The sequence below is a fragment of the Pistacia vera genome, unplaced genomic scaffold, assembly GCF_008641045.1.
Source record: "Pistacia vera cultivar Batoury unplaced genomic scaffold, PisVer_v2 Contig713, whole genome shotgun sequence".
NCBI lineage: Eukaryota > Viridiplantae > Streptophyta > Magnoliopsida > Sapindales > Anacardiaceae > Pistacia > Pistacia vera.
Window position 1 is genome coordinate 129566 of NW_022196572.1, and position 9042 is coordinate 138607.

Consider the following 9042-nt stretch of genomic DNA (forward strand, 5'->3'; position numbering starts at 1 on the left):
TATTGATAGCTCTGAATAGAACTGCGTTAGGCTAGTGTCAAATTGCACCAATCGGTGCACAAGGCGCTCCAGTGATCACAAGTCTAAGGATCACATGCACCACCATTCGTCAGAGGATTTGTTCCATAGACACTGGGGTTACCATCCATATGGAATCCTCTGGTGGGTCAGTCCATTGAACTTGCTACGGTGTATTCGCCTACAGCAAGTACCCATGTGTTGCACCAGGTTATCACCAAACAACCTTGACAAGTGAGATCAGTCACTGCCTTTCGATAGGGTCGTTCAACACTATGATAGCCTTACCGTATTATTTGTGCCCTTACTTCAGAATAATACTGGGGCTACGGATATTTCTAGAATGGCCACCATATGTGCTCATAGGGTTCTCACTATCAAGATTTGAAACACTTGATACCCTTGTCACGGTTCTACCATTCTAAGGACATATATCAGTACATATTGCAATAATAATGATTTACGCGATATAGAATAAAATGCCTTTTATTGATTAATGAACATTATTACAAAGAATCAATTCTACAATAATTGATTGGCTCTAGGGCATCTACTCTAACAATCTCCCACTTGCACTATAGCAAATCATTCATGTATTTAATACCAAATGATCTCAAGTGCCTGTCATGCTTCTGCTATGACAGAGACTTTATCAGTGGATCTGCGAGATTGTCGTCAGTATGCACTTTACTAATCTGCACGTCTTTCCTCTCAACTATCTCTCTGATGAGATGGAATCGTCTGAGTATGTGTCTTGACTTCTGATGAGACTGTGGTTCCCTGGCTTGAGCAATTGCTCTATTGTTGTCACAATAGATGTCTATAGGATCAACAATCATAGGAACCACACCAAGTTCAATAACGAACTTCTTAATCCAGACTGCCTCTTTGGCCGCATCTGACAATGCAATATACTCAGCCTCCATTGTAGAGTCTGCTACAGTGCTTTGCTTGGAGCTCTTCCAGCTCACTGCATCGCCATTGAGACAAAATACAAACCCTGATTGCGATCGATGATCATCTTTGTCCGTTTGGAAACTAGCATCACTGTATCCTCTTATAGTGAGCTCATCTTCCCCTCCATAAACCAAGAACATATCCTTAGTCCTCTTTAGGTACTTAAGAATATTCTTGACAGCCATCCAGTGATGCTCACCTGGATCTGATTGATATCTACTACAAGTGCTTAAAGCACATGAGACATCAATCCGAGTACATAGCATGGCATACATGATGGATCCAATTGCTGATGCATATGGGATCCTCTTCATCCTATCTCTCTCATCTTGTGTTTTAGGACACAATTCCTTAGAGAGATAAACCCCATGTGACATCGGAAGAAATCCCTTCTTGGATTCTTCCATACTGAATCTTTTCAGTACTTTGTCAATATACGCACTCTGACTTAGGCCAAGCAACCTACGCGATCTATCACGATAGATCTTTATACCAAGGATGTAGGCTGATTCCCCTAAGTCCTTCATAGAGAAGCACTTGGATAACCAAGTCTTTACCGACTGCAAGTTCGGTGTATCATCCCAATCAGAAGTATGTCATCGACATACAATGCTAGGAATGCTACTGCGCTCCCACTCACTTTCTTATAAACACATGGCTTATCTTTGTTCTTAATAAAACCAAATTCTTTTACGGCTTCATCAAAACGAATGTTCCAGCTTCTTGAAGCTTGCTTGAGTCCATAAATGGATCTCTGCAACTTGCATACCTTATTAGCTTGACTATCAAGAATGAAACCATCAGGTTGTGTCATATACACATCCTCCTCAAGGTTTCTATTCAGGAAAGCAGTTTTGACATCCATTTGCCAAATCTCATAGTCATGATATGCAACAATTGCAAGCATAATCTGGATGGATTTAATCATGGCAACCGATGAAAAGGTTTCTTCATAGTCAATGCCATGAATTTGTTTGAAACCTTTGGCAACCAGCCGTGCTTTATAAGTATGCACGTTGCCATCCATGTCAGCCTTCTTCTTGAAGACCCATTTACACCCTATGGGTTTTACCCCTTCAGGTGGTTCCATTAGAGACCACACTTGGTTCTGGTACATAGAGTCCATCTCAGATTTCATGGCTTCAAGCCATTTAATGGAATCTGGATATGATATAGCGTCTTCATAGGTTTTGGGTTCATCGTCTTGGTAGACTAGTACGTCACCATATTGAGTCACGAGATAACCATATCTCTCGGGCTCATGGCGTACTCTCCCAGATCTATGTAGCTCCTATGCTACTTGAGGTGGTTCACTTTGATCCACAAGTTGGGGAGTAACCTCCTCTTGATGTTCAACCACTTCCTGTGGCACATCATCCCGTCCTTCGTCTAGTATATCTTGTGGTTCTAGGACTTCATCGAGTTCTACTTTTCTCCCACTAGTACTTCTTAGAAAATATTCCTTTTCTAGGAAGACACCAGATCGAGCAAGAAAAATTTTGCGCTCTTTTGGGTGGTAGAAATAGTATCCTTTGGTCTCCTTTGGATACCCCACAAATATATATTTACAGGATTTTGGTCCCAGCTTGTTCGAAATCAATTGCTTAACATAAGCTTTGCAACCCCAAATCCTTAGATAAGACAAGTTGGGCTTTCGCCCACTTCATAGCTCATCTGGAGTCTTATCTACAGACTTTGATGGCACACGGTTCAAAACGTGAGTCGTAGTCTCTAGGGCATAACCCCAGAATGATGCAGGTAAATCACTAAAACTCATCATGGACCTAACCATGTCAAGTAAGGTCCTATTCTTCCTTTCTGACACTCCATTGTGTTGGGGTGTATAAGGAGGGGTGAGTTGTGATACTATCCCACATTCCTTTAGGTACTCTGAAAACCCTGAGCTTAAGTATTCACCTCCTCGATCCGACCGAAGAGCTTTAATACTTTTGCCCAACATATTCTGTACTTCATTCCTGAATTCCTTGAATTTATCAAAGGCTTCAGATTTATGTCTCATAAGGTAGACATAACCATATCTACTGAAATCATCAGTAAATGTGATGAAGTATGAATATCCACCTCTGGCTTCAACTGTTAGTGGACCACATACATCACTATGGATGATGCCTAACAGTTCAGTAGCCCTTTCACTTTGTCCTGTGAAAGGAGACTTGGTCATCTTGCCTAAAAGGCATGACTCGCATACCTCAAATGACTGGAAGTCAAAAGGGGCCAAAACTCCATCCCTTTGAAGTTTTGCAATGCGAGTCTTATTAACATGACACAATCTACAATGCCAGAGATATGTTTGGTTTTGATCGCTATGTTTAGCTTTCTTGGTTTCAATATTGAGAATATCTTTATTGTTTAAATCAAGAACATATAATCCATTATATAACCTTGCAATTCCAAATAGAATACCATTCAAACTAAAGGACAACAATCCATTAGATATCTCAAAATGATACCCCATATTATCCAAAACGGATACTGAAATAATATTTCTAGAAATAGAAGGTACGTGATAACAGTTATGTAGTTCCAACAATAAGCCCGTAGGCAAAGATAAACAATAAGTCCCTACAGCTAATGCAGCCACATGTGCTCCATTTCCAACTCGTAGGTCCACCTCTCCCTTGGCGAGCACTCTACTCTGCCTTAGTCCCTGCACATCAGTACAAATGTGAGTACCACATCCTGTGTCCATGACCCAAGATGTTGAGGGAGAGAAGTTAATCTCAATCATGAAAGTACCTGAGGTCGTAGCCTCTGACTTCTTCTTACTTGCGAGGAAAGCCTTGCAGTGTTTCCTCCAGTGGCCAGGCTTGCCACAAAAGAAGCAGACTACCTTGCCCTTTCCTATGCCACTCTCAGGCCCAAGAGCAACCTGTCCTTTGGGCTTAGGCTTGGGTTTGGCCTTGGCCTTACCCTTGCCGTTACCCTTTGCTTTACTGGCAGCAACCAGTAAAACAGGCTTGGACTTTTTCAAGTCCTGCTCTGCAGTCCTCAGCATGTTCAGAAGTTCTGACAGGGTTTTCTCCATCGTGTTCATATTGAAATTCATTATGAACGGAGCATATGAGTCAGGCAAGGATTGCAGAATTAAATCCATTTGTAATTCTGCATCCAAGCCACATCCCAAAGTCTCAAGCCTCTCAATGTGCTCGATCATCTTGAGCACATGAGGACCAACTTGGGCACCCTCAGTCAGACGACTCCCAAACAGTGCTTTCGACACCTTGTACCTCTCATGTCGAGCATTTGTTTCATAAAGCTCCTTGAGGTGTAGAATTATGGAAGAAGCATCCATATTCTCATGCTGCTTTTGCAGCATAGGTGTCATCGATGCTAACATCAAGCATTGTACGCTATCAGCATCATCAAGGAACTTTTGATAAGTATCCTTAACTTCCTGAGTGGCATCAGGATCAGGCTCAGCCATGTATGGCTTTTCAAGGATATACAATTTCTTTTCTGACTTAAGTATAATCCGAAGATTACGATACCAGTCTGAGAAATTGGATCCATCCAACCTGTTTTCTTTTTCGATTATCGGTCGCAGGTTCATAATACTCATTTTCGGTGAATCTACAATTGCAGAAAAGATAAAGTTATTATAAAGTTCATTATTATTTAATATGGTCTTTTATTAAACGATGCTCCCACTATTTTACTCAAGCCAATAGCCCTCACTATTAACTCGGGAAAGCCCGTTGGCTTTCCTAGTGGACCGAGATCCCATCCTGCCCATTTCAAACCTTCGCTTTGGCGAACAAGCCAAAATGGGTTGATTAGGTAGGCCAACAAACTTAATCCACACCAATTGATAGCTCCCACTATCAACCTCAAATGTGAAAAAGCCAACAAGCCAATCACACAATTCAATGGCTCCAACCATTGTCCTCAAGTGTGATTCTCAGTATCAGTAGAGTGGACACTACATGTCACCACGTACACATAATATGTGTACTGCTCTACTATGCCTATGACGCGTTTATCAACCTTCGCTTTGGCGAACAAGCAAAACCGTCATTTTAAGTCGACCCATCACCATTAAGGAAAACTCCAATGAATTTTAACCTCCCACTGGTAGAAGTGTACCCTTCGCTTTGGCGAACAAGGTTTCGACGAACAGTGGTTTGATTAAAACCATGGTGATGGAAGGCAGAGGTGACTTAATATACTTAGTTGAGGGGTTTGTTATTTAATGTCTCATCAGATTATTATCTTTGTTAGAATGACATTGTTTGGCATGTTATTCAACATTCAACCTTAGCATGCATTCTAAACAAAATATTAAACGTGCCGGTACATGGCCTAACTAAAACCGATCTCCTCGAGCCTAGAGGGATCGGTGGGTCACCTAGGGATCCTGTAACAAATATCTTGAGTCTTCAAGTATGGTTGCCTCGTCCTTCGCTCCGTCTCCAGGTACATTACAAAAACATCATTCTAAATTTACAATAAAATTAATATTAAACTAATTTTACATCAACAAATTTAGAAACCTCGATTTACATTCGAGGGGAATGAGATGAGAAAAGAATGTACATTAAGAAGAAGAGAGAAGGCAGGACACGCAGGCCCTATTTAAAATATTACAGCCATACATACCCAAAATAATTTAAAACATTCACCCTTAGGTCTAAGGCTCATGTACCGCGCACCATGCAATATACAAACAAGTACAAAGCATACATTTCAAAAACAATCAATTTTTGAATTGGGTGGGTTAATTAATTAATTACCCTCTTAAATGTGCAGAATGTACATTGGCTTTATAGGTTATTAAAACTGCAGATTAGTCCCTTTCAAAAAAAAAAATACAGAATGGGAAAACTACATCCTTCGCCGCGGCGAAGGTTTTATCTTCGCCGCGGCGAGGATTTACAGTATGCATTTCGCTCTGGCATACTTCGCCGCGGCGAAGGTTTTATCTTCGCCGCGGCGAGGATTTAAATTAGGTCTAGCCGCCACAGATTTCGCCGCGGCGAAGGTTTTATCTTCGCCGCGGCGAAACTGTCCAGAGGCTCCTCGCCGCGGCGAAGCTAAAGCTTCGCCGCGGCGAAACCTGGAAATCCCCAATTCCTACAGTTCGCGTTTTTGCAGTTTTTTGTGTATAAACACTAATCCAAATCAAATCAAACGCACACGCGTTCAACCAGGATATTAACCAACCAATATAACATTCATCAACACATTTTAAACCAGTTTATCATTTGAATCATTCATGCATAAACTGATTTTTCAGATTTTACAGATTTTTCAAAAACTGGGTTTTTCATGGCAGATTCATCAAGGCAGCATGTTATCAACAAATACATGTATCAACCATTCAATAACTGTAAATCTAGTACCCTAAGGCTCTGATACCACTGTTAGGAAACGACCCGGTTGCGCAGCGGAAAACAAAAATTTTACAACTACGGATCGTTCCTTAGAACCCAAAATCAGGGCATAGATTTTACAGTTTATGCATAATATGAATCTGCAGAAAAATAAATCCAAAGGTTTAGATTTATACCCACGTTTGGAGGCTCCACCAATGTTGTCTCTGAATGTGTTTGCTACCGATCCAAGTGTAGGATCGAACCAAGAAGTCCACACGAAGACAACCACCAAGAACCAAGGAGGGATTTGCTAGATCCTCCTTGGCCTTAAGAAATCAAGAAGAAGATCAGTATTTGATTTTTCAATCAAACAGTGAGATTGGCGTGAGAGAGTGTATAAGGGGCTGCTGTGTTTTTTTTTAAAATTAAAGAATGAATCACACACTATTCTTTTTATAGGCAAACCAAGTTGCCCTATTCCCACATGGAATGGGCTTGGGCTCCAACCCAAACACCCCATGTTGCCAAACACTCCCAATTTGATATTTTAATTTAATTCATCATTATCTTAATTAAAATCAATTAATATTTAATTAACATTTAACAATAATGATGATTTAATTAAATATGTGCGAACACACATTTAACCGTAATTTCACTTATTTAATTTTTTAACAAATTAAATAATAGGCTACGACCTCAGCAAATTTAATTGCACTGTGAAATTACCAAAATACCCTTTCGCCTAAAAAGACGAAAACGCCCTTCTTTCTTCTTGGCTCTTAAATTATCTTCTATGTGTGTGACCCATAGGCTCCTCATCATACCGGTAGTGTATAGTATCGCGATTAACACCAATTAATCGTCTCACTAATACACAGACCAAGATTGGCCCCTAGCAAGGCATCATGGCCACCCGATAGATTCGGATTCAGCAAAGTAGCTACCTGTCAACGATATGGTTACCGTACAATACGATCCTTTCATCATACGTTATCTCGACGAGACGAAGGCATAGAAATAGTGTCAACCTTCGGTTACTCTCGATATTATATATTCAGTTTCTGGACCAATGACCCGTATTATAATCTGGATAGAGCAACAACTCAATCCCACTGTGGCCACAGTTTTAGTGTCATTGCCATATACTGAATTGCGCCGTGAGATAACTTCTCCCGTACCCGGGAGTGATGAATCCTTTGTCAATCCACCATAGTCTTGATACACTCCTTGATATAGCCAATCACCACCGTACTGACAGCTCTGAATAGAACTGCGTTAGGCTAGTGTCAAACTGTACCAATCGGTGCACAAGGCGCTCCGGTGATCTCAAGTCTAAGGATCACATGCACCACCATTCGTTAGAGGATTTGTTCCATAGACACTGGGGTTACCATCCATATGGAATCCTCTGGTGGGTCAGTCCAGTGAACTTGCTGCGGTATATCCGCCTACAACAAGCACCCATGTGTTGCACCAGGTTGTCACCAAACAACCTTGACAAGTGAGATCAGTCACTGCCTTTCGACAGGGTCGTTCAACACTATGATAGCCTTACCGTATTATCTGTGCCCTTACTTCAGAATAATACTGGGGCTACGGACGTTTCTAGAATGGCCACCATATGTGCTCATAGGGTTCTCACTATCAAGATTTGAAACACTTGATACCCTCGTCACGGTTCTACCATTCTAAGGACATATATCAATACATATTGCAATAATAATGATTTACGCGATATAGAATAAAATGCCTTTTATTATTGATTAATGAACATTATTACAAAGAGTCAATTCCACAATAATTGATTGGCTCTAGGGCATCTACTCTAACAATCTCCCACTTGCACTATAGCCAATCATTCATGTATTTAATACCAAATGATTTCAAGTGCCTTTCATGCTTCTGCTGCGACAGAGGCTTTGTAAGTGGATCTGCGAGATTGTCGTCAGTATGCACTTTACTAATCTGCACGTCTTTCCTCTCAACTATCTCTCTGATGAGATGGAATCGTCTGAGTATGTGTCTGGACTTCTGATGAGACCGTGGTTCCCTAGCTTGAGCAATTGCTCCATTGTTGTCACAATAGATGTCTATAGGATCAACAATCGTAGGAACCACACCAAGTTCAATGACGAACTTCTTAATCCAGACTGCCTCCTTGGCCGCATCTGACAATGCAATATACTCAGCCTCCATTGTAGAGTCCGCTACAGTGCTTTGCTTGGAGCTCTTCCAGCTCACTGCACCGCCATTGAGACAAAATACAAACCCTGATTGCGATCGATAATCGTCTTTGTCCGTTTGGAAACTAGCATCACTGTATCCTCTTACAGTGAGCTCATCTTCCCCTCCATAAACCAAGAACATATCCTTAGTCCTCTTCAAGTACTTAAGAATATTCTTGACAGCCATCCAGTGACGCTCACCTGGATCCGATTGATATCTACTACAAGTGCTCAAAGCACATGAGACATCAATCCGAGTACATAGCATGGCATACATGATGGATCCAATTGCTGATGCATATGGGATCCTCTTCATCCTATCTCTCTCATCTTGTGTTTTAGGACACAATTCCTTAGAGAGATAAACACCATGTGACATCGGAAGAAATCCTTTCTTGGATTCTTCCATACTGAATCGTTTCAGTACTTTGTCAATATATGCACTCTGACTTAGGCCAAGCAACCTACGCGATCTATCACGATAGATCTTTATACCAAGGATGTAG